Genomic DNA, 26,188 nt, shown 5'->3' with positions numbered 1-26,188 from the left:
TCAGTGTGGGAGGGAACTGCACAAGGTCTTGGGTACCAGGATGTGTGTGATTCCTTGGGGGCCACCAGTCTTACAGTCTACTCTCTTTATCCTTATTAAATTTCACTGTTACACTTTTAAGAGGGAGTATTTTTTTTCTCATGACTTTACAGAATCCCAACTTTTTCTGGATATAGTCAAGCCTGATGATGAGGAGGAGGATACATCATTTATTGTCTACTGTGTGCCAGGTGATTCTTTTCATATTTATGATTCATGAAAAATATCCAAGGACAGAATTATTACTTTCATTTTAGAGATAAGTGAGGTTCAGAGAATCTCAGTAAGTTCCTCAAGGTTTCACATGTAGTTGAAGGTAAGATTTCAACCTAGATTTCTCATTCCAAAGCATGTGTTTTTTTACCACTGTACCATGCTGTCTCTCAAAGTCTGTACTTTTGACTCAATGAAATATATAATTCCCGGCAAAAAAATTTTTCTCAAATTCTAATAAAGAACCCAAGAAGTCAGAAAATGCAAAATAACTTTTCTTTCTATAGAGTTCCTTAAATGTTTATCTTGTTTTGTCCCAGGGTATTTTGTTGGTGGTGTTGGTTTTTTTGGGTTTTTTTGTTTTTTTTAATATAGCTAATTCTCCTGCGAAGTAAAGGAGCCCTAAAGTGCTGCTCATCCAGCAGCGCTGGAGAGTTTAAGTATCTGAATGAGGGTTCTGATAAGACTTTATATACATAGTTATAAGGCAGGATTCCTATACAAAAAACCTGGGTTTGAGCTTGAAGTCAATCTTAACCCCATCCGTACTGTCTGAATTGCCAGCCTAATTGGCCTCCAAGTAGAGAGCTATGCTTTTTTCTTTATCTACTCTGGTAAATTATTAAAGGGCTCTTCTGCCCAAGGGAAGATCATTAACTACCTGGGAGGCTGCAGAAGGCATCTGGCAGGTGCAGCAAGGTGAACCAGGGCAGCTCCAGTTAGGATGGCAGAACTCAGCTTCCTCAGGCAGCTTCCACTGGTCAGGCAGAATGAGGAAAAGACCACCACTGGGCAGGGGGAGATGGTGAGGGGCCAGTGGGCAAGAATGGAGGAAAGAATGGGATGGGATGGGGGCACCTGGGTGGCTCAGTCGGTTAAGCGTCCAACTCTTGATTTCAGCTCAGGTCATGGTCTCAGGGTCGTGGGATGGAGCCCTGTGTCACACTCCTCTTTCGGTGGGGAGTCTGCTTGAAATTAACCCTCCCTCTCCCTCTGCCCCTCCCCATCCTGCTCTCTCTCTCAAATAAATCAGTCTTAAAGAAAAAAAAAAAAAAAAAGAATGGGATGGAGGAAGAGGGCCTCCCCCATCTAGCCTGCAAATGGATTTTAAACTCATTAGGTAATAAAAATCCCATTTGCCCAATCGAATATGTGCCATATGTACCTGCATTTACCCCCACTTTGTGGAACTCCGAGGTGACAGCCTTGTTCCATGTAAAAGTAGAGGCTGCGGCAAGTGCCAGATTGGTCACTGGAGGAATGTTTATGTAGGCGACACAGAAGAGCAGGAGAGTCATAGAACCTCAGCTTACTTCTTTACCAGTCCAACCTCCTCATGTCACAGTTGAGGTGACATGGGAGGTTATGTGACATGGCTAAGGCCACTGACTTTGTTAGTTCCAGAGATGGGACTAGAACCTGTATCTCCCAACTCTAGGGCAGGGCTTTCTCCTTGGCGTTGATGCTGTTGCCAATCTCCGTAGGTTTAATGAGTGTTTGGGGGGAAAAGTTGAAAGCACTTTTCCCAAGGAGTCGGGGGACTAGAGCATCCAAATCACAGCCTTTAGGCCAATAATTCCCAGCCTGCTTAGTTGCATGCTCTCATTCCGTCCTTCAACGATTGCTCCTTTTGGAATGTGGTGCAGCCGTTAAGAGAATTCTCATGCCTGTGACTCTCCTCTCGGCTTTTCCATCCATGGAATGGGCCCCAAGTACAACCTTTTACGCCTTCCCTGCTCAAAGATCTTGGAAGGCTTCCTGAGGTACCACGTGGTTCATCTTGAGTCATTTTCCATGATTCACCTGTGTGGTGTCAGAACCGATCCTCTTGCAGCTTTTCGGTTGCTCTGTCCCCGAAATGTGCACACAAAAAAGATCACCCATTTTTGATTTAGGGGATGATACTTCCCTTTGTGAATGGTTTGTACACCATGCCAACTGGGGGGCTAAACCTGGTAAGGAAAGGGATGGATGGAAGTATAAGCCGAAGAGAAAAATCTGTCCATGATTACTGAAACGTACTTGATAGACGTGTGCCTATTTCTCACTGAGAACAGTACCAGGGATTAAAGGTCCCTGTACTTCGGGAGGTCACTGTCTGTGGGAGCGGCAGATCAAAACAAATCATTTTAATTCACGAGGAATGTGAGTGTGGGAGGTTACATTGCATGGCCAAGGCCAGAGATGGGACTAGAACCCACATCTCCCACCTCCCAGGACAGGATTTTTTCCAGAACCTTGGAGCGGTTACCAAGCTCAGCAGGTGTAACTATGTACAGGGCAGACATGTTGAAAGCCATTTTCTCTAGGGGCCAGGGGTTTGGGGGCTGAGAGAGGCACGCACAAAGCCCTGCAGAGCCAGACTGCAGAGCCTTTGCTTCAGGGCAAGCTGAAAAGGGCCTGGGGAAAGGCATTCCAGGCAGAGGGAACAGCCTGGGCAAAAGCAAGGATGTACTTTGGACAGTCTTGGGCTGCTGTGGCTCATGATCTTCAACCCCACATAGTGCACACAGGAACTGGGTGCAGAGTGTCTGCCTTCACGTTCTTCCATGTGGGGGGCCTCCCAAGGATGTCCAGAGAGCTCGGCCTCAGGTTCTTATTGTCTGAGGTCACTGAGCCTCCTGAAAGTATTTCAGGAATGTGGAGGCCTGACTCACTCTCTTCCTTGAGTTCACAGTCTGAAGTTCATAAAATCGCTTTCTCCTTTAGTCATTCTTATTCAAACATCGGCCCACATGCTTCACAGATGGGGCTGGCAGGAGGAATCCGGGGACACATTTTTTGCTCAGGATGTGAAAGGAGATCAAGGGGAGATTATTCATCAGGGGCCAGGCCCCTTCCACAGGGGCCATCCACACACACAGGGAACAGGCCGGCTGGCTGGCGCAGGGAGCAGAGAGCCCTGGCAGAAAGGAAGCTGTGCAAGCTTTTATCTCTGTGCCTTGGTCTTCTCATCTGTAAACAGGGACAGTAACCACCCCTGTTTCCCAGAGTCGTGATGACGGTTAAATGAGTTAAGCCACTTAAAGTACTCAGAACACTGCCTGACACGGAATAAGCACTTGAGAAATCCTAGTTTATTATTGATATTATTGCTCATAGTTGGCAAAAGAGTGAGTTTTCTAAACACAAAGTGATGGGGGACAGGAAGTGTTCCTGGAACAGGACCGCAGGAAGTCAACCTGGAAGACGTCCCCTGCAGCGTACAGAGCTGTCTGGACGAGGATGACTTGGGCCACAGCATACGCACAGTGGGAACGGCACTGCCAAGGCTTGGATGAGAAGAAACTCAGGTGTCACATCTGGCCAGATGCCAAAGACAAAGTTTGAACTACAGTCTTCTTCCAGGATGGAAACGGGTATCAAAATGCGCAGAGAATAAACACAGGGGACAGGGAAGAGACAGTGGGAGCATGGGCTGGGCTTCCAAATAGCCCTGCGCAGAGTTCCAAATTGGTCATTCACCTTATTTCTCCCGCTGCCATGTAGGCAATGAAATTATCAGCAAGGCAGGCTAAACACAGATCAGATGCTCTATGTTCCTCCTTTCTGATTCCAGGTCATTTTAGAGGACTCAAAATGCCTGGAGACTTCCAGATCAAAACCGCCACCCACACTGCCTCCAAGCTGGTTTTGAGATCTCTCCTAGAACACATCATCAGTTGTCTTGACTCAGAGTTGAGTCCAAGCGGTCTTTCCATTGTTGGAATTCTGTTTGGACAAGGTGAACCTCTCTCTACCTTTCAGAACACTCCTCAGGGAAACTTTCACTCCTGCCCAACTTAGACAAAGCACCAGGCACAGAGTGAGCCCCAGAGAAGGAAAGCACCCAGCCCCGTGGGGCCTCGGGAGTGTCTGGCCGGCACAGTGCTTGATTTCTTCCTTTTACTTTGGTCCCTCAGTCCCCATCGCCTCTCCTCTTCCCCTCAGTTGGAAAGGGCAGGCACCTGCCTCCTTGTGCTTCCGTCACTGTAGTGACCACAAGGTAAGAATCCCATATGAATTTGAAAGACTTTTTTTTTTACAAAAAGTAAAAATACTCCCAGTGGAAGAGAGGATTCAAGGGTTTCACTGAAAGGCATTGAAAAACACTATTACCAGCTCAAAGAGAAAGATGGCTGAAGAGATATGAGAAGAAGGCTACATCAGCCCTATTTTCAGACCAATGAGCAGATATAAATTACATTACTCTCTTGTTTCATGAAAAGAGACTAGAGAGTTGAGATGAGGTGATTCTTGAAAGAAGAAAAGGTTATTAGATTCCTTACTATTAATCATTAAAATTTCTCAATTTTTTATTAACTAGCGTTTTAAAAAAATAATAAAATACGTGCTTATGGCAAATAATTCAGGATAGAAGGAAATGAGGTGAAAAGTAAAATTCCTTTCCTCCACTCCACACCCTTCTTCCCACACCTTCCTGAGTCCCACTCCCCAGGGAGAAACCACTTTTAATAGTTTCTTCCCCATTTTTCTAGAACTTTCTATGTACATTCCAATCTCCTCTGACACTACTCTCCTCCTTATTCACCCACAAGAGGCCTTCAAACTTGGGATCTCATAATATTCTACTTCCTTTGTCAGAAAAGGTCTTCTAGTCTTTGCAAGGCTGGCTCCATTATTTTGCTAATATCTACTTCAGAATTGTCACCTACCAGAGAGATTTCCTGTGACCTCTCTAAATAAAGAGGAATCCTATCAACACCACCATTCTCTACCCTGACAGTCCATGCTCACCACTGCCTACCCAACCCTTAGCACAATGTCTTGCTAGACATAAATATATGATGGATACACGCATGAGTACATCAGGTGCGTGCGTGCACGCACACGTACAGATGGTATCACACAAGGAATTCTGCCCAAAATGGTAATAAAAATAATTAACATTTCTTAAGCGCTTATGTTGCAAGGACTATTCCAAGCTTTTTACCTATGTTCTTCCATTTGGTTTTTACAACAACCCCATAAGACAGGTACTAATACTATCTTAAATAGGAAACCAAGAGATGGAGCCACAGGGAGGTTAAGGAACTTCTTAAGGTCACACAGCCTGCAAATGACAGAGTCAGCACATATAAATTTACCTTCATTTAAAAATGACTATTTAGCCTTAATTAATATATTTTTAATTTTTAATATACACAACATAAGATTTACCATTTTAACCATTTTTAAGTGTAGTTTGGAGACATTAAGTAAATCCACATTCTTGTGCAACCACCACCACCATCCAACTCCAGAACTTTTCTCATCTTCCCAAACTGAAACTCTGCACCCATTAAACAAAAACTTCCCATCCCCTCCTCCCCCCAGCCTCTGGCAGCCACCATATTATTTTCTGTCTCTATTAACTTGACTACTCTAAAGTTCCTCATATAAGTGAAATCATACAGTATTTGTCCTTCTGTGTCTTATTTCACTTAGTATAATATCTTCTTTAATTGTTTTAATGAATAATTTTATTAATAATTTTAATGTTCTGGGGCGCCTGGGTGGCTCAGTCGTTAAGCGTCTGCCTTCGGCTCAGGTCATGATCTCAGGGTCCTGGGATCAAGCCCCGTATCGGGCTCTCTGCTCCACGGGAAGCCTGCTTCTCCCCTCCCACTCCCCCTGCTTGTGTTCCCTCTCTGTGTCTCTCTCTGTCAAATAAATAAATAAAATCTTTAAAAAAAATAATTTTAATGTTCTACTCATACGCACGATACAAAACTCAAAAGGCACAAAAAGACATGGAGTAAAAAGCAAGTTCTCCTCCTGCCTCTGTCTCCAAGCAGCACAGGGCAACCACTCTTCCCAGTGGCCTTCCATATACAATTACATACCTACACAAATATTTTTTACACAATGAATAGCATATTCTGCATATTGCTCTGTTATATGCATTTCCCGCTTAACTATATACCTTAGAGATAGTTCCACATCACTGTACATAGACCTGCCTCTTAGTTAATTATTTTTATTGAAATATGTACATACAGAAAAGCGCATATACTGTAAGTATCTTTACAGCTGGATAAATCTTCAAAAGCTGAACACACCTGTATAAACAGCACCCCAATCAAGAAACAGAGTGTCACCAGTTCCCCGGGAGTCCCTCTCCGACACCTTTCCAGACACGACCCATCCCCTCACCAAGGGTAACCACTCTTCTGACTCCTGAACAGACTAGATTAGGTTCATCTGTTTATGCAGGTTTTACGGAGAGCATCCTACTGCCCATACTCTTGTGTCTGGCTCCTTTCATTCACCATTATGCTGGGGAGATGCATCCATGTCACTGAATTTTGGGGGATACGTAACAATATCCTTGGATCAGTGAAAGCCCCGTCCCCGCCGGCTGGAGGTCTTGCGTGTGGTACGCACAGTCTCTCCACCTCGCCCTCAAGACCCTTGAATTCCTCTCAGTGGCTCTGTAATGCCTTAAAGAGTCCACAGCTGGCCTGAATGCACCTCCAGCTGAAGAAGTGATGAAAACCAGCAGCCGTGGGTTGAGGTCTGTGCAGAAAGTCCCACGGGAGTGAGGAGAGGGGAGAAAGGCACAGCAGCCCTGCCCTCGGATCAGCACCCCTGCAGCCGCGGCTCAGGAAGACATGCCGCTTGAGGCCTCCTTCATTCCGCCAAGAACTCAAATCTCGGATTCCCCGAACATGCGGATTCATGACAAAGCACTGGTTTGCGTTCCCTTTGCAAATGTTCCTTTTAAAGTGGAGTCAAAACTACTTCCAAGTGAAGAGCTAAGCAGCTTTAACTAATATCAGCAAAGGGCCTAAGAAAAGAGATGTAGTTGATGCATTCCATCTGTTTGTCTCTTCTGCCCTAAGACTCAGGACAAAATACCCGTTTGGGAAAGGAACTGTCACACACAGGGCAGGAACAACGTACCAACAGGCCAGAGTTGGACATGCTATCCAGCTTGGGCTGCCCCCTTACGAATTCGAAATCCCTGTCAAATCAGTCCCCAACCTCACCCCCATCCCTGGTCTAGCAATGACATGAGTATGTATTTCCAGATATGAGCTGTTAAGTGGCAGAACCCATGGGCACATTTGTGTGGGGCCAATCATCACTGCCCTGAGTGGCTCAGGAGGCAACATGCAGGACTGCATTCTTGTGGTTTGCCTTTCCAGAAAGGCCTTTCCAAAGCACCACATGCTGCCCGCACTGGGTCCAGCAGAAGAGGGGGAGGCAGAGGATGTGCCCTATGGCAGACTCTGCTTTACCAGAATAATACCATGCTTCTTGCTTTGGCCCATTGCATTCCTTCTCCCCACAAATGCCTTCTCCTGGAAGGCTGCACTGCATGGGCCCCCCAGAAGAGCTCCTCTCTATTTACGTGACAACCTGTAACAAATAAGTATAGTGGCTCCAGGGTATCCTGATCTCATTTGGGTAATTTAGCAGCAAAAATTTACTGAAAACTCAAGATAATCCAGAAGTCATCCCCTGGCTTTCACTTAGGATGTGGAAGGAGAGAAAAGAAAAAAAAAAAAAAAAAAAAAAAGAATAAACATAGGAACAGAAGAATAAAGAGCTTACGGGAGAAGTTGAAAACAAACCTTATCCCACGTCCAGACAGAATATTCCATTCAAATGCTTTATAAAGATTTTTGTTGATGAGTTACAGAGTACTGTCTAAGGCATGCTATTTTATGGTGACTTCTCAGTCTGGTACTTATTGAAAGGTGTTATATACCCATTGCAGGCAAAAGGAAAAGATACAGGGGAGGACCACATACTCCCAAGGCTAGTTAAGGACAAAGGAGGGTCTGCCAAGGCCAGAGCCAACTTTTAGTCTATATCACTAAGGGTTGCTGTTCCTCTGGCCCAGCAGCCTGTGGAGGCCACTCCTGGGTAACCATCTACCACCCTGTTTGGCTGTATTCCACATTCCTTCTTGGAAACTTCTCTAAAAAAAGAGAATGGAGATGAAAAACGCCCACAGGGAAAGTTTTCATAAGGGCCCACAAACTCAACTGGCTGGAATCTGAAGAGGGCAAAATATGGAATGTTCACCCCGAATGACTGAATAGAAGATAAGCAAACATCAGGTGACAGAGCAAACACACAGGAAATATGATCTACCTGCCCCAGGAAGGACTACAGTTCTTGAGTTCATCTTTAAATGGGAGCAGGTTCTTATTGACTCTGGGGTTTTGAATCCAAGTCTGAGCAAAAGCTGCACTCTTGATTCTAGGAAGAATAGTAGAGTGCAAGGGCCAAGGATTTTTAGAGCTGGTATAGACTGGAACCAGCCCCGTGGGAATAGAAGTTCCAAGAATCAACAGTAGCTGGCAGCAGAGAGCCTCTCCAGGCTGGAGGATGGCAGGATCCTTGCCTGTCCATGCCAGAAGGTACCTTAGAGATGGCCCAACATGGAGCCCTTTGTTTTTCAGGTGAGGAACCCCAGGTCCAAAAAGGGTAAAAGGCTTGTCCAGAGTCACACAGTCGGTGTGTGACTCACAGTTGGGAGCAGAGCCGGTGAGCTGACTTTGATTGCCCTGCCTCGGCCAGTGTGTGATGCAGGACCACGACAGTTGTGGGGCAGAAAGAAGGGGAAAAGTTATGCACTTTGAGAGTCATTAGTAATCCTAGCATTAGACACACAGTTAACATCATTAACCAGCGAAACATGCTAATGTGTTTAGTGTGAGAGGCAATACTTACTGCACTAATGAGGTGACTGGTGCCAGGAGCCATTTATGGCAGACATTTTTTTTTTCAAGTTTACGATTGTAGCAATAATACATACATAAAAAGAGATTTACACATTTCCTGTCTAAACACACACCTGACCATTCTATTATGTAGACTGAGTGAACATATGTCCCCTAATTTTGTCAGAAAAAAAAAAACTTCAATTGAATTATAGACAGACTGAAGACAAAGTTATATGGCATATAGTTTAAAAACAAAATTGGTTAGGTCCCCCTCCCCTTTTCTCCTATTTATTAGTTTTAGAAAAGTGACTTCATTCCTAATGAAGGTGTTAAGAAAGCAGACGCAAAGACAAAAGTCCATTCAATCAGCGCTACGCATGTGCCGGGAGGGTGAGGAACAGTTTGCCCAACTGTGGAGTCCCCAGCTTGGGGCAAGGTCCCATGCCCATGAAAAGCATGCCTATGAAAAGCATGGGTGAGTCAGTATATTCTAGATGCTTTTTTTTTTTAAAGGCCCTTCAAGGAAGAGAAACTAGAGCACTCAGGTTGAGGGAGGATACAGACTTTTTTCTCATTGTTTCCTAATGTAGGTTAGAACATCAACAGTCTAGAATGCTGAAAGAGACCTCTTGTATTCTATTCGAGATAGATGAATGGCATACTGTCATAGCCACATAGGTCTAGAAGGCCTTCAGAAATCACCTAATCCAGCATCTTCATTTTCCAGATCAGAAAACAGAGGCTCGGTTAGATCCAGTAACTTGATAAAGGTTAGCACAAGCTCTCTGTATGCTCTGCCAACCTCCAGTGTGTATACTGGAGAAAGGGGCTGGGGTTAGGGTGGTGCAGACAACCTTTCAACAGGTCTGTGAATCTTTCAAAATGCAAGCCATACAAAAAATGTATACAGAGTGTTTTCCTGGAAGATTTCAATCTACATGAATTAAACTTGAAGATTTAAATGAAGATTTTAAGACATTACAATTATAATAATTATCCAGCCCTCCAAAGTGTTCATTCAGAGTAGGAAGCAGGTGTGAGCACTTTGGAGATGGGCCTTCTGTTCTCTTGGAGGTGCTCAGGCCTATGCTGACTGCTGCTGGTGACATGGAGTGGGGAGGTCAGAGCCAAATGCTGAGAGGAAAGCACTGTTCCAGCTGACAGTGTCACCAACTTGCTGAGACTCATCATCCTCATTGCTTGCAGGGGGTGACCCTTGACAGCTGAAGTATACACTTTTCAGCAATTGTCCAGTCTGACGACAATTTTGTGATGACACAAAACCAAGTTTGGCCAGCACTGAACACCCCTGGCTCCTCCAAAGCGCTCCAAAGCTCAAAGCCCAAAAGAGAGCTTGATGAATGAGCCCACAGCCTTGGAACATAAATGGGATGCTGTTACCACTGCAGAATGACAGCTACCATTTAATGAGCACTTACTATGTATGGTGCTCATGACCTGTTACCTCGTTTTCGCTCAACAAGAGCGATGCACGGTAAGGGTAACTGCTCTCTGTTTCAGAGATAGGAAAAAAAAGGCCAGCCATGGCCCAGTAACTTGGCCAAAGACACCTGGCCAGGTAGTGGCAGATCGGATTAAACTCCACCGTCTGACTCTAACTCCCCTGCCTCCTCGGTTAGGACCCAAGCAGGTGGAGCTGCACTCATGCACCAGTATTCCAGATTTTAAGTTATTGTCAAGAGCCCCCCTTAATTCCAGTGTTTGTTCGGAGGCCTGTTTTCTGAAACTTCACATTTGTTTTTATGCAGGCGTATGACTTCCTTCAATTTCTCTGCAAATTTCCACCAAATAAAACCATATGCACTTCCACAGCAACACTGCAACACAAACATGGTGTAATCTTTGTCCACTGCAGTACACAGCTTGAAAGGTTTAAAAGAAAGAAAGAAAACCCAAAAAACCAAAAAACCCAAAAAAACAAAAAACGATATCTGTATACAGTTGAACCGAATCCCATGGTAACAAATACAAACATACACTTGATTTTCTTTAAATATTTTCTCTTTTCTTTGTAATAGTTGTAGAACAGAAACTGGGTTGCAACACTTGTGACTAAGCAGGGCCCCCATCCGGTGACCGATGAGCCATCGGGGCGGCGCGGGCCTCCTGCGGGACAACGGCTACTGCCCTCCGCGCGAGCGCCGGTCCCCGCCCAGGAGCTCCTGCCGCTGGCGCTAGAGCACGCGGGGACCCCGGGGCCGCGCGCCCGGCCTCGTGGAACCCAGAGCGGCGGCTGGCCTCCACGCCGGGTCGGGTTACCGCGGGAGGCTGGGCGCGACCCGCCCCGCAGGACAGCGCGTGGCTGTGGGGAAGGGGGTGCTGCTGGCCCCTCCTGGCCCGCCCGCTGCTGCGCGAGGCGCGGGGCTCGGGGCCGCGGGGGCCGCCCGTCCCTGCCATCCCCGCGCGCTCCCTCCGCACGCCCAGGCGCGGTGCCCGCCGCGGCCCGTTTCATCCTCCGCACCAGCCTCCCGCGGCGGGATTAGCCACATTTTACCAACGAAGGCCTCCACCCTCCCGGAAGACAGCCACTGGCCCAAGGTGACACGGCTGGAAAGGAAGAGTGGAGGGACTTGAATCCAGGACTTTTTTTCCCCTTTTACTCTACTTCGCGTGGCCCCTGGCTGCTAGGGTTCGGGGGAACCTATCTGTAGCCCCGTGCGACCTGTGCGGTGACTCCCCGGTTGCGCCTCCAGGGGACCGGCTGGGTTTGGAGGCATTGGCTGCCGTGATGCAGGTAAAGGCGGGTTTGTCTGTCTGCGGTCCCTGCTTTCCCCTCCGCTTCTCTCTCCTCCCTGGAGCCCAGGCTTTTTAAGCGCTTCCTCTGTCCTGACAAATGCAGACGCCTCAGAAAGGAAGACGTCTCAAGCAACTAGTCAGTTGGGGTTGTGCGGTGACTGGCTCCTTCCTGTTCCTATAGGAAGGTCCAGCACTCACTAGCTGAAGGGGGAAGGAATTCACCCGGTAAGTGCCATTCTCCGGAGCTGCACATTCGTGAACCCGAGAAACTTGCTATGACCAGGTGCTAAATCCTGAAGAATATGTTCCTGGGCTGCTTCCTCACTGGACTTGTGCTGAGGTACCTGATGATCTACTGAGGTGGCAGGTAGGAGGCTGAGGGACAGCCAAGTGGTGGTAACAAGAAAACCTGCCACTTCTGGACTACTTAGGAGGTGCCAGGCGCTCTGAGGAGCTCTTTAGAAGATTTCATCCTCACAAACCCAGGAGGCAGTATGATTATTCTGCTTTAACCCATGAGAGATCCAAAGGTTTCAGAGGTATCTGTCCTGTCCAAGATCCTGCGGTGGCAGAGCCGGGTTCTGCCCAGGGCTGCAGACTCCAGAGCCTGTGACTTCCCCATAGAAGGGGATGGGGACCGCTCATCAGAGACACACAAATAAGAGTGCACAGGGAGACCACATTATTCCTCAGACTCTCAGGCGAATTTGAACCAGCTTTAAGATATGGGGTGGGGGTGGGGGGACGGGGACATCCCTGCTTCTTGTCCAAATCCAAAGAGGAGATCCAAGGTTTCAGTCAGGAAGGCTCTTTTTTTAATCAATTGTTTTTTGTTTTCAGAACTAAGGTGGAAATGACCCAGTGAGGAAGGAAAATGAGCAAGGCCTGCCCTGGTCACATAATTAAAACATATATGCTGGCCAAAGGTACATCATTCCCCCACCCCTCCCTTCAGTGAGAGAAAGGCCCTTTCTGAACCGGAGGCCTATTAAAGCATTCCACTGGAGAATTCTCTGACCCTTCTGAAGGGACACTGTGAGAACCTTGTTCCTTAGAATGCAGTCACACAAAGGGTTTTGTGCAAATACCCAGCCATGATTCTATAAATGCAAAGAAGCATTAGGGATGGTATGTGAACAAAAGCTGGACAGAGGATGCACGCCCAGATGCTGAAGTTGGCCAGGTTGCAATCTGAATGATCTAATGTTTTCTGGCTCCTTCTTGCTTTGCTTTTCCAATTTGGTTTGAATATTTGCATTACTGTATTATTTTCCCTGTACAATTGCTGTTGTCTGTACACAATTAGGTCATTTTCCTAGTTGGGTGAGGACACGCTTCAGACGTGAGATGAACTACAGCTGGTAGCTGGTTCTCTCCTGGGATGTGCATTTAGATCCCCATCTAGTTGATCCGAAAGACTCTACCTGCACCCAAGATCCGAAAGTTTTAATGTAGGTCATTCAACCAAGTGGAAAGAACCACAGCATCCCTTTGTAATGGTGGGTAAGCACATCTTGTTTCTATAACTTTCGGGTTGATTTGCTGATCTAATCATGCTGTTCCTTGGGCCAAACTTAACCCTGTATCGTAATGCTCCAGACAAAAGAAAGGGCTGTTTCCTGGCGGCCTGTGGCTTCTTAGGTCTGTGGAAGTCTGCTAAAGTAGACCCTGAGCAAGGGAGAAGGGAAGGGAAGTACGAGGGTGAAGAGGATGGGCAAGCTGCCCCCAGAGGTGAACCCAGAAATGCACATAGATGTTCAAGCCAGTACAAGAGGTTGAACTTTGACCTAGGACTTTGAAGAGGGAATGAAAGGGGATCCCAGAGGAATGGAGGCTTATTTTGCAGATGAAAGCTGATTTGGGCCATGTTCACAAAGTGCTCTGCAATCCCTCACCGGTGTAAAATCTCACTGATACACATGCCTCTAATCCAGCTTTCTCACCTCTCTGGAATTTGTGGCCCTTTGGGCAAGGCCAGTGCTATATTTTATGTGTGTGATACCTTTAAAATAAGGTGGGGCCAAACAAATGGAAAGGACAGGCTGTGATTAAAGTCACCGGGGAAGCCCCCTGACTCTTAAAGTGCTTTGTAATCAGACATGACCACACTTAGCTCATCGAGTGCTGCATTCTGGCAGGACCATCTCTCTGGCTCAACCTTCTCATGGTTCCTGCTTGCTTCCTCTCCCCATTCCTGAGATCTGAATCTATGACGCTGACCTTGTTTCTCCTCCTTTCCTTTTTATCCAAATAATTCATTCATCATTTGTTTACTAGATATTTGATCACCTTCTGTGTCACATCTGTTCTAGATGCTGGAGTTACAACCAGTGAATAAGGAGTCTCTGCTCTCACAGAGCTCAGTCTAAAGAGGAACACTGACCACAAAGTGTGATAGGCATCATGTGAAGGGAAGCCCACTTCAAGCATTTAGCAGTGATTGAATCAGGATGCAGCTAAGACTCAAAGAGATGGTTCTCACGGATGGCTGATGACAGGATTGGAGCTAGAGAGACCATTCAGGAATCGAAGCCTGGCCTCCTGCCACCACTTCCTTCCTAAGGCTATCTGGAGTGCCACAGTCGGTCTTTTTTGGTCTTTTCATCCAGTTACACAGAGTTCACACTTAGCCTTCTCCCAAGACTATGCTATTCCCACCTCAGTAAAACGCTCATTTGTCACTAAAGCCAGATATGTGCCCTACCTCCGAGAACTGATGTGCTGATAAACTGAGCTGATAGATATAAAAGTGCTTTGAGAACTGCACTGCAATACAATTCTAAGTACTAAAGCTACTATCAAAGTAACATTTAGTTCCATCGACAAATCAGCCAAGGGATTAACCACTAGTTAATACCAGGTTCTGTGGGAGTGAAGCTATCGAAGCTATCTTCATGGATATAGTATGGCTCCATCCCTAAAGGAATTTATGACAAGCTGATGGTACAAAGGTAAAGAGAAAACAAAGTAGGCATTTACGGAGTGCATGTCATGTGGTTTTCCTTACAGTATCTCAAATAATCCTCACAGTCGTCTAGGGATATAGGCATTATTTTCTTCCTGGATGGAACGCCCTCCCCCAATCCCTGTCTGTTCAAGCACAATATAGCATAGTAGCTAAAAGCCCTGGATCAGGACTTAAACTGCTTGAATTCATATCCAGGCACTGCCAGTTGCTTTCTATATGACAGGGAACATTACTCAAATTCTCTATGCTTCAGTTGTAAAATTGAGATGCTAAGAATAGTATCTATCTTATGCCTTCTTGTAAGGATATCGTGACCATACATGTTAAGTACTTGCCACAGTGCTTGGTCCAGAGTAAGCATGAGATAAAAGGTAGGTATTATTATTATCCAGCTCCAAAACCTTTGTATCTGCAAAACCTTCCCAGATCCCCCATTAGAATTGGTCTCTTTTACCCCTACATCCTCTCATCACTGTGGGCATGCCTCTAAGCATATTTTTAAGTGTACCTGGTTATTAGTGTCTGATACAGAAAAACCAATAAAAATGTTGATGGTTGGATAAATGGATGTTTCTGTCTCCCAAAACTATATCACATGTTCATAGAAGGCAGAATATTGTGTTTCTAGCTATAAGACAGAACATCTGGATATCCTAGATAAAATATAACAAATATACTTTTAAATGCATAGTCAAACTCTCATGCAAATTAGGGAAATCCTCATTACACATGTGTGTACGCACACAGACTGGGATTCAAAATGGTAAATTACCACTGGAGCTCTGCTGCTTTGGGAAGCCTGTCTATCCCAGTGACTTTGAGGCTTGGTTTTAGGGGCATTATGGGAGACACGAGACCAGGCTTAGTGCCCTCAAAAGATGGAGAGTAGGAATAGCGAATTCTGCATAAAAGTGAGACTCACAAAAGGATACATACTAAATGAAAGAATAGACTAGAAAAAAAGCCTACCTATCTGCAATGAAGAGAAATGAGAAACTTTGTCTGTCTTAGCCTGGACTCATAAGATGTTAAAACACAATCTTTCCCTCACACAAGTGTAGGATTTGAAATTTATACTATCTGCATGGTCTGGGAAACTTCAGCTGTAAATTAGTTTAAATTGGCCCCAGGTTGGTAGCATACCAGGGCACCTGGCAGAAGCAGCTCTTTTGTGGAAGGACATTCCACAAGCTTCATGGGAGTCTAACAGATAAAGTTCCAGTGAACATAAGATCACAATTAAAATGATAACCACGCTAGGAAACACATAAGCTACCCTGAGTGAAAGCCAGTAGAAACCACAATGAACAGAATTAGACATTATATACCAAATATCAAGTGTTTAAAATGTTTAAAGCAATAGAAAGGGGAAACAAAAACATGAAAAAAAATAAACAGAATCTAAAAAGACCAGGCAGAATTGAGAAAAAGTCAAATACTACTTCTGAAAATAAAAAGGATAATTATTAAAATTAGAAACAGGAAGCAAGTACAATAGATACAGATAAAGAGAGAATTAGAGAACTGGAAGATAAATCTGAAGACATTACTCAGGATACAGCAAAAAAGGGGAAGGCAAAGAAATGGGAAACAAGATGTTAAAGAGGTCAGGAAGAAAAAAATAGAAATGTGAGAAAGGCAGTATTTAGAGAAAAAGGGCTAAAATACTTCCAGAATTAAGGGAAAGAAGTAGGCTTGTTTAATCTTTGAATCTAAAGCATCTGGCAAGTGCCTGGTACATAGTAGATGCCCAGTAAATGTTTGTTAAGTTGAACTGACACATGTGCTATAGCATTTGCTTGTCCATTACTTCATACACCTATTTATTTAAAAAATTCACCAGAGATACAGTTGTGAATGAAACAGACAAAATCCTTGTCTTTATTGACCTTGTGTTCTGGATGAAGAAGGCAAATAATAAACAAGTGAGCAAACTAATACTCAAGATCCTTTTTGATTATAAGAATGATATGAAGAAGTAAAAACGTTATTTAGGAGATATATTTGGACGAGGATTTCATTGAAGAAGTGAGACCTCAATGATAAAAAGTCCAGTGAAAGAACACATCCTAAGCAAAGTATATAGCAGTAAAAGGGCAATGAATGAAAAATAATGTGGCATTTTCAAGGAAGAGAAAGAAGCCAGTGTGTCTGGAGTTCCATGAGTGACATGGAGAGTGATATGAGATGTGATCTGAGAAGTGGGCAGGAGAAATGGGATTTTTTTTTTTTTTTTTTTTCCTGAGAGCAGCAGGAAGTCATTGGAAGATTTTAAGTGTAGGAAGCAGTGTGCTCTGTTACCTTGGCCACTGTGTGGTGTGGGAATGGACTGTAGTGGGAAAAGAATGGAAGCAAGGAGCCTCATTGGTGATTTCAGTTGTCCAGGCATAAGATGACAGAAACTCAGACCAGGATGATGGCTGTGCATATGGAGAAAAGTGTTTGGATTTAGCTGTTTTTTGATGTAAAAGGTGAAGGAAAGAAAAGGAGGAATCATGCATGATTCCTATTTTTGGATTGAGCAATTAGGTGAAGCGTAGTGCCATTTTCCAAGATGGAGAAGAGTTCTACTCTTCTCGAGTAACACTTGGGTGGGGGTGAGGTGGGAACATGAAGCAGGAGTTCTGTTTTGGGCATGTTAAGCTTGAGAAGCTTATCAGACATCTAAGTAAACAGCTGTATATAAGAATATGGAGGAGCTCAGGAAAATGAGCCCCAAGTGAAGGAACGGTCATATATTGAGATGTAGGTTTCTTTCAAGATCTTCTTAATAGTGTAGGCTTGGACAGGGGTACACATAGGAGACTGACCACTTCCAGCTGCAGACCCTGTGGGAATAGTCAATGTAGCTCCAGAGTTCAGAAGACTCTGCCTGCCCAGTGTCCAACCCAGAGCGGAGCCTGGAGTCTTCCAGCCCCATCTAAACCCATTGCTTTTGGTAGCGGCTGTAGTTTTAAGCCAGTGTGCAGTCTGAAAGATGCCAAAAGACTGAGTACAGAAACGGCGTGGTGACAAACCTAAGTGGCTCTTGTGTGAGGAAGGGTGGAGAAGTCATCAGATAATCTGGCTCCCACCCACTCCCACCCACCAGCTCAGAGCATTGTATCTAAGAGATCCAAGGGAGTAGAGTCAAGAATATGACGCATCAGGAGGTACAAAGAAAAAGGAGATCCCAGCATGAGGTAATGACTGTAAAATGCCATAGCCCATTACATAAGCGAAAGTGAAACCTCTGAGGAACAAATAGACAAAGGGTATCATATTGATATAAAAATACAAGAAGCTCACTCTGTGGTTGCTGACACACATCACTGTGGAAACAAAACCATGTCCAAAGTGGCTATGGTTAAACTTGGAACCACATGACAGGAGCTTTAGGAAGTTCCAAAATAATCAAGAATAACTTGAACAAAGTAGCATTCTTCCCCAGGCTTATGGTTTTGAGAGAAGGGACGAGCATTCCTCTGGAGAGGAGGGACAGCAATTCAAGGGGTCAAAGTGACTCAAGGTTCATTTGAAAGAAGGAAATTACTGCAGCCTTGGAAAAGGACCATCAGTTGACTGACACTAGTCAGGATTCACTCTCAAGTCCATGAGACTATAGTAGAATACTTTCCTTCTCAGCACTGCCCCCCACATATGTATATATCCATCCTTACTGAGAAATCTGTCTTTTTTTTATTGCTCAGGAAAACCAAGACTATCACTTTAGTTCTGTACCTGATCATGTCCACTTGACCTTGGCCACTAGGAAACTCAGAACCAAATTAAGTAAAACTTAAGGTAAGCATGTAGCCTGTGTGGCAACTTCATTGTTGGCTTAATCTTGTTTTTATATCCTTATTTTTCTCTCATTCACCATTTTCTGATTTAAAAACAAAACAAAAACAGTGTATTTGACCTACAATGTATTTTGGAATAAAGTAGAATACAAATAAATAAACTTTCTGCCCAAACAAGGCAGCATGAAAAGCAGGCACCTGGTGGTATTATGCCATCCCAGTGAGCCAAAGAGGTTCTAATTACTGTCTGTTAGACACTCACGTCAGAATCATTAAGTTCATTAGATAGACAGGAATCTTGCTTCAGCCATAAACAAGATGACAAATTAAACATTCATGAACAAAAGAAGGAGGTATTCAAAGTAAGAAGGGCAGAGCCAATAAAAACAATCAAATGCGCAATTCTAATTCCTGTAGGGGGTGATTTCCACCCAGTCCAGGGTAAAGCTTCCAGGAGGAGCTCCTCTGGCCTGCCTGGGTGGTTCTCTTACAGAAACTTGGCTGTGTCCTGGGTATAGCTGGTCCCTCAGCTTTCACCTACTAGGATAGACCACAGTCTTGTCTAGACAAGTGGGTCAAAGCCTCTGGAAAGGTTACTTGGCCTGGTTTCTGATTATTTCTTTACATTTTAATAGTTTTTATTCATTTTTTGTTCTTTCTTAAATTACCAAAGTTATTCAACTTTTTTAAATTATAAAGGTAACACAAAGGCAATAAAAATTCAAGTAATATCAAAGACATAAAATAAAAAATCAAACTTCCCCTTCTTTACCTTGCATTCCATTGCTTCTCCCCATTCATCAAGAGTAACCAGCAATATCTGTTCAGTATGGATACTTCTGGATCTTTTCTATGCACATTCAGACATATTTACATATGTATACATATACTCATAAAGTTTATGTATAGCTTTGTGTTTTTTTAAAGAATTTTTTATTCACATTATTCTGTAACTTATTGTTTGCACTCATTAAAATATTGTGGATTCTACTTCTATTACATACATATCAACCACATTTTTTATAATGGCTCCTGAATGAATCATGAATCAGTAAAACTATACCATACTATATTCAGTCTATTAAGGAGCATTTACACTGTTTCTAATATTTGGATAGTACAAGTTAATGTCACAATGAACATTCTTATACTTGTATCTTTTTGCTGTTTTTCTTTCTAAGGAGAACTGCTGGATCAAGGGTGTGCATGTGTTAAATTTTGATAGGCACTGCCAAATTGCCTTCCAGGAAGATTGACCAATTTGCACTTCTACCAACTATGAAAGAGTACCCTTTGTTCACATTCTCATCCACAATGGAGAGTGCCAGTTTTTTAAATTTTGGCAGAACTGATTGACAAGAACACAGTACTTATTTTAATTTGTCTTTGGCCAGTAGTAAGGTTGATCATCATTTTTAGTCCTTCTTTTTACAATGGCTACAATGAAAGACAAAGTTGAAGGTGTGGTTTTGGTTTCTTTTTGATACAGATGACCATCAAAACAGTGATATTTTGAGCTACTGATCCCTATGAAGATCCACATGTGAATGTTACACATTTCCATGTCAGGAAAGTCAGTCATAACTGAACTTCTAAGGTCAAATTGTACCTGGTGTTTATTCTTGGATTCATTTAATGGCTTTGGTCCAAAGTACTGAAAGATGTCAGAACTGTATTCTGATAATGTTCTCCTGTACCACCATTATCACACCAACAGTTATATGTAACAGAAACAACTCTGATCAAATTATGGAAAAAGAAACATATTAGACAACTATTGGGATCCCACTACTGAGTTAATAAACGGATGAATGGGTCCCAGGAACACCATGGTGGTCTCACAGCAGGCATGGTATGGCTGGAAGGTCACCTCCAAACAGCAAATGTTTTAAGTTTCTAGATCTCTGTGCTCAAGCCTAATTCTCTTTTTTCTTTCTTCTTTCGTTCTTTTCTTTCTTTTCCTTCTTTCTTTTTCGTTTTTTCTTTCGTTTTTTTTCTTTCTTTCTTTCCTTTTTCCTTCTTTCTTTCTTTCCCTCCCTTCCTTCCTTCCTTCCTTCCTTCTCTTTTGAGAGAGCGTGCAAGCAGGGGAAGGGGCAGAGGGAGAGAGAATCTCAAGCAGGGCTCCACGCTCAGCATGGAGCCTGATGTGGGGCTTGATCTTATGACCCCAAGATCACAACCTGAGCCAAAATCAAGAGTCAGCTGCTTAACTGACTGAGCCACCCAGGCGCCCCCAAGAGTCTAATTCTAGGAAGAAAACATTTTATTGGCTTAACCTGGGCCTCAAGGGAGGGCAGGCTCTTAATTACAGTCCCAACAGACAACAGACTGAATCCAACAGGAAAGAGATCCTTCTTCAAAAGGAAATGAAGTACCCTTAGGAAGTGAAATGGATGCTCCTTAGCTAAAAAACAAACAAACAAAACTATCCCTTACACTCAACTTTACAATTGCCATTTCTTCTCTTCACCTTGTAAACCTGCCCAGTCCCCACAGTCATACAGATAATCTGACCGCATGCTCCTCACATCCAAAAGGGGAGCTTGTGCGGCAGAAAAATGCAGACCATCCTATTCATTACATTTTGTGCAATGCTTGTTCAAGAACATTCCACTTTTCCAGCCCTGGGATTAAAATATTTAAGTCTTAGACTAAGAACAATAATCCTGAGAGGTTTTTTTGTTTCTTTTTTTTAAGATTTTATTTACTTATTTATTTGTCAGAGAAAGAAAGAGCACAAGCAGGGGTAGTGGCAGGCAGATGAAGAAGCAGGCTCCCTGCAGGGAACTCGATGCAGGGCTGGATCCCAGGGCCCTGGGATCATGATCTGAGCCGAAGGTAGATGCTTAACCAAGCCACCCAGGCCTCCCCTGAGAGGTTTTAATATTGGTCTTCACTCATTCTCCCTTCTCCTTGGTTATCCTTAAATGCACAGAAATTGTTTATTCACTTAGTCATCCATGCAACCACTATTTATAGAGAGCAACCTTCTGCTAGACATTGTTTTAGGTTCTGAGGGGACAGCAATGAAATGGAAAGACACGGTCTCTGTCCTGGTAATAGATGAGGCTGGAAAGAGTAAGCAAGGTTGGAACTTGGACTTTGGATTTTACCTGAAAAGCAACAGAAAGTTACTCAAAGGTTTTGGGCAGGCAAGAAACATGATCAGATTATACTTAGGTAACATCATTCTAAACGGACAGACAGAGTGGACTCCAAGTGTTAAGAACAGAAGCCAAGAGACCAGACAGAGGATCAATGAGGTAGCTAGAAAAGATGGTAGCCTGGACTAGTTTGGTTGGCCAAAGAATACAGAGATATGCACAGAATAAAGAGATATTTAGGAGGTAGAATGAACAGGATTAGGTGATTAAAGTGTTATAGGAAAGAGACAAATATAACTCTGGTATTTCTGGTATGAGCAACTGGATGACTGGTGATGACAATGGGTAGCCCAGGAGGAGCTGGTTAGAGGCAGGTGGAGAAAAGGATAAATTAGCTGTGGGTCACACTGAGTACATGTGTGATTTGCATGTCAAGTTAGGTGTCTGGTCTCAAGTTCAGTAGGGATATTCAGAATATGGAGTTATCAAGGGACATGAAACCAAGGAGTTAGAAGACTCTGCCCAAGGAGAAGGTGTAAATTGAACACAGAGGGTCACCAACATTGGACTCATAGTTTAAATAAGAAACCCTGGAGTATTCTGCCTCAAGAATTATAACTCTGTATCCTGTGCAAGTCCACATCAAGTCTTCTCCATCGCAGTTTATTCTATAGGCTGTAACAATAGCCAGCTCCTTCATCTGAGGAGATTAATGACTTAGGCAACAGTCCTGGTGGATCCACCATTTGCTTCAGCTTGGAGAAAGATTCCCAACTACTTCTGTTCTGTTCCATCTTGTTTGCAGAAAGAGGTGTTCCTCATCATGCCCATATTCTCACACAAATTGTCCAGGTAGGTCCCCCACCTCTGGTTCAAGCCACTGGACCCCGGGCTATACAGGCTATGGATTGGTGGTGGTGGGATGGTGGGGTCAACCCTTGAGGAGAGCCCAGCCCTGACTAAGGCCCTGCCTTCTACTCTGTTCTTGTGTCCTCATGGCAGATTTGAGGATGGCATTTCCTCCACACAGTGTGGTCCCAGCTGCCCCTCTCCTGCCTCTCTCCCTCACTTCAGTGCTAGGTTAGCCCGTCACTGGATATGGAAAAACTGTGCATTTGCTGGATCCTTTGGGTCTGTTTCTGTCTGAGGTATCAAAAAAAAGAGAAGAAGAGAAAAGAAATACACAGGAAGCACATTAGTAGGCTGAGCTAGGACTGTGCTACATTTTCAGATGACAGCTTACCTAGATGATTCAGGGATCAAGCTGGAGTTCTTAATATTGCCAGGAGATACCCAGAAGGCTGGGAATAGGGTGAAAGATCAGACACCTAAGCTGTTGAAAACCACACAGAGTTTTGGTAAATACATGCACAATTTAAAAAACTTTTTTGCAAGGCGCCTGGGTGGCTCAGTTGTTGGGCATCTGTCTTTGGCCCGGGTCCTGGGATCGAGCCCCGCATCGGGTTCCCTGCTCAGCAGAAAGCCTGCTTCCTCCTCTCCCACTCCCCCTGCTTGTGTTCCCTCTCTTGCTGTGTCTCTCTCTGTCAAATAAATAAATAAAATCTTAAAAAAAAAATTTTTTTTTGCAAAAATATAGGTGTCTTCAGTTTAGCCCTCCCTGTTAATCCAAGGAATTGCTTGAGCCTCGTGGCCTAGTCCATGATCCCGGCTCTGACTGCGGCTGCCCATGAAGGCCTCAGTGAATTCCTCTTAGAGCCTCCAGACTTCCTTGGCTGGTAACTTGTTCCTCTTGGGACAGTTTTGCCTGAGTTGAACGGCCTGGCCCCCAGCTGTGTGCCGGCCCTCTCTCCGGTAAGAGGAAACGCTTTCAGTTTAGTCCATTAACACAAACATTCAAAAGCAAACATTCAAAAGCCACAGATCATGTTCACATAAATAAAACAGGATTGAGGAAAGTTGCACCCCAAGAAACCAAAGGGGCATTTAAAAAACTGCCCTTGCCTTCCAAGTAGGCAAGCGGGTGGCAAAGCCACAGCGATTCCAAAGGCTTGTGTGCCTGGTAGAGCTGGGTGGCGGAGGCCACAGACCTTTGAAGAGGAAATGCCATCCCCGGGACAGGCAGGCAGCCAGCCCCTGAGTCCTGAAAGTACCAGAGAGGAGCAGAAAGCAGTGAAGGAGAAGGGGGAGTGCAGTGAGGAAGTGAAAAAGGGGAGGAGGGAACAGAGCAAATAAATGGGGAGACTCTTCCCGACTAGGGTCCCCACACCCAGACCAAAGAGTCACTAGACAGAGCAATTCACTGTGCCCCTAAGACCAAGCCTGGGCATGGAGAGTCCTGGGCGGCGGGCACAGCCCAGGGTGACTAAGGCTTTGAGGAGGGGAGTGCGTCGCAGCTGAGGGGTGGAGAGGGGTTGTGGTGTCTGGGCTGAGAGATGCCTTCTCTTTGAACGCTTCAGAGGAAATTAACTTTACAAGGTGCCTCCCTGTCTTCCAGAGTTATTAAAAGAAAGGAGGGAGTAAAGAAGAAATGGAAAAACGGTAATACCTCAGGAAGGGCTATGTGATCCTAAGAGAAGGAAATGAGAGGAAGATTAAGTGACGAAATGTGCAACCTCTCCTCGGGGAGGAAGAACTCTGAATGTGACCTTGTGCAAATGGAAAAGAAACACAACAACCAATGTGGCAAAGGGCAAAATGCGCCCCTGTGCGCCCACGCACACGTGCACACACTCACACCCCCTGGCTTTGAATATCTAGAAGATAAATGACTAAATGCTGTAAGACTCCAAGAGTCTGTCAGTACTCCTGTCTCAAGAAGGCAGCACTGAATGCTAAAGGAATGGCAGCGAGTGGGGGAGTTGGTGTAAATCATGGGGTCACCAGAAGGTATAAATCTGGGAACCTCTGCAAGTCTTAACAGTGGGGCCAGTAGAGGGATAGCTAGGCACTGACTGCTCTTTTGTTGAAGAAAAAAACAAAAAAAAACCAAAAAAACCCCCACTACATATAAAAACTCTTAAAAAAACCCCCCAAAAACTAAGGAAGCCAACTGAAGCCATCTATTTCACAGGGTAGGAAGCCAGGTGTTTTCCTGCGTGTTAAAAAACCAGGATTTAAAATTTTAAAACCCTCCTGCCTGACAATAATCCTCAGATCAGATGAGGCTACCCTCGCCCAACTCTGGTAAGCCCTGCCAGTGTTTGAAAGCACAATCCTTAGAAGCCTGTGCCTGTCCAGACACATGCATCCAGTAAGTTCTTAGATTCAAAACTGCGTTCAGGTAGAATGGCAAATCCCAGGTTGAAAAAAAAAAACTGGGAGAGAAACAACCCATCTATTGCTTCTTTTCTGTCTCTGCACTCCTAAGTCCTTTAGTCCCTCAAAGTCACTTAGGATGGCAGTCTAGAAGGACTTTGATGCCTCTAGAGGTGGCCCTCAGGGTGGGGGGCCTCCTCATGCAGGAGATACCCCTGGGCCTTCCAGATCGCACTGTGTTTAGCCCACTGGTGAAGGAAACACCTCTAGCTGGTTTCTGCTGGCTCCTTCATCAAAGCTGCTCCTTGAACCTCTCAAAGCTCCACTCCTTCCAACATGGAAGCCCAAAGAGGGTTAGGAATTTTCTTCACCAAATTAACAGAGTATCCTGATTGATGTACTTTAGGACAGAAACTAACCAAAGCAAAGTATACAAGGTCATGATGGACAGCTCCATTCTTCATGGGCTAATTTTTATTTTCAATTTTTCTTACTATTTTGTGTATCAACAGATTTAGAAACAATCATAGCCATGGTATACTGAATGCTTTATCATGTGCCAGATGCTACGTATATATCTTGTATAATTCTTATAAGCCTGAAATGGGTACTATATTGTTTCCTTGGTTAACTGAGGCTCAAAGAGGCTGTATAGCTTGTGAGAGGCTATACAACTAGTAAATCATAGAGTCATAGTTTGAACTCAGTTCTATTTAACACCCAAACCAGTTCCTTTAATCAGTATACTAGATTGGCTCCAGGGGCAAAGATAGTTTTATTTCTGTAGCAGGGAGAAACTAGTAAGAAATTCCATGGTGAGACCTTTGACTAGTATAACCCAATGTTCTGCCTCCGATATTGAACAGCAAGGACATTAGGTAGGCAAGGCTAGGACACTGTATTAAAAAAGTTGAATAATCTAAATACCTTTTTATTGCTCATTAATCTATGTTAAACCCATTAATGTTTTCAGTCTACAGAAATCTCTTGGATACTAGGTTCTATAACTTTATCATTTTATTCATTCACTATATTTTTATGTCTCCTGAAACTACTTTTGTTAAGTTTCAAGGGAAGCCCTCATGCTCTAGTATTCCCAGATTTATTTAAAATATTTTATTTATTTGAGAGTGAGCGAGAGAGAGAGAGAGGTAGTGAGAGTGAGAAAGAGCATGAGCAAGGGTGAGGGGCAGAGAGAGAGGAAGAAGCAGACTCCCCCTTGGGTGCCTGGGTGGCTCAGTTGGTTAAGCAACTGCCTTCGGCTCAGGTCATGATCCTGGAGTCCCGGGATCGAGTCCCGCATTGGGCTCCCTGCTCGGCAGGGAGTCTGCTTCTCCCTCTGACCCTCCCCCCTCTCATGCTCTCTCTCTCTCTATCTCATTCTCTCTCAAATAAATAAATAAAATCTTTAAAAAAAAAAAAAAGAAGCAGACTCCCCACTGAGCAGGG

At 44.3% G+C, this 26,188-nt stretch overlaps 1 protein-coding gene and 1 long non-coding RNA gene across 9 annotated transcripts in view; one reads left to right on the top strand and one right to left on the bottom strand.

Annotated features, from left to right (window-relative positions):
- Positions 1-11,005: 11,005 nt before the first annotated feature.
- On the top strand, positions 11,006-26,084 carry LOC123859439 (uncharacterized). 6 transcript variants are annotated; one of them, XR_010410877.1, is made up of 7 exons: positions 11,006-11,667; positions 11,851-12,036; positions 12,510-12,595; positions 12,976-13,168; positions 13,982-14,620; positions 18,327-18,420; positions 19,601-19,736. It is a non-coding gene; the product is annotated as an uncharacterized LOC123859439 (long non-coding RNA). The 6 variants fall into 6 exon arrangements; XR_010410880.1 differs by lacking the exon at positions 19,601-19,736 and adding an exon at positions 23,979-26,084 and having other exon boundaries at positions 11,533-11,667; XR_010410878.1 differs by lacking the exon at positions 13,982-14,620.
- ZNHIT6 (zinc finger HIT-type containing 6) overlaps positions 14,664-26,188 on the bottom strand; it is an 82,440-nt gene continuing 70,915 nt past the window's right edge. For 2 of the 3 annotated variants that reach the window (XR_010410868.1, XR_010410866.1), the window contains one exon: positions 14,664-22,856. The gene's annotated coding sequence lies outside the window, so the exon portion shown is untranslated. The remainder of the gene's footprint in view (positions 22,857-26,188) is intronic. The other variant, XR_010410867.1, reaches the window with a different exon arrangement.

This window comes from Mirounga angustirostris, unplaced genomic scaffold (genome assembly GCF_029215605.1).
Source record: "Mirounga angustirostris isolate CCGP_5_RB_7025 unplaced genomic scaffold, mMirAng1.0.hap1 SCAF_4, whole genome shotgun sequence".
Taxonomy (NCBI): domain Eukaryota; kingdom Metazoa; phylum Chordata; class Mammalia; order Carnivora; family Phocidae; genus Mirounga; species Mirounga angustirostris.
The sequence above is the reverse complement of the archived record's forward strand: the minus strand, read 5'-3'. Positions and strand labels throughout refer to the sequence as shown.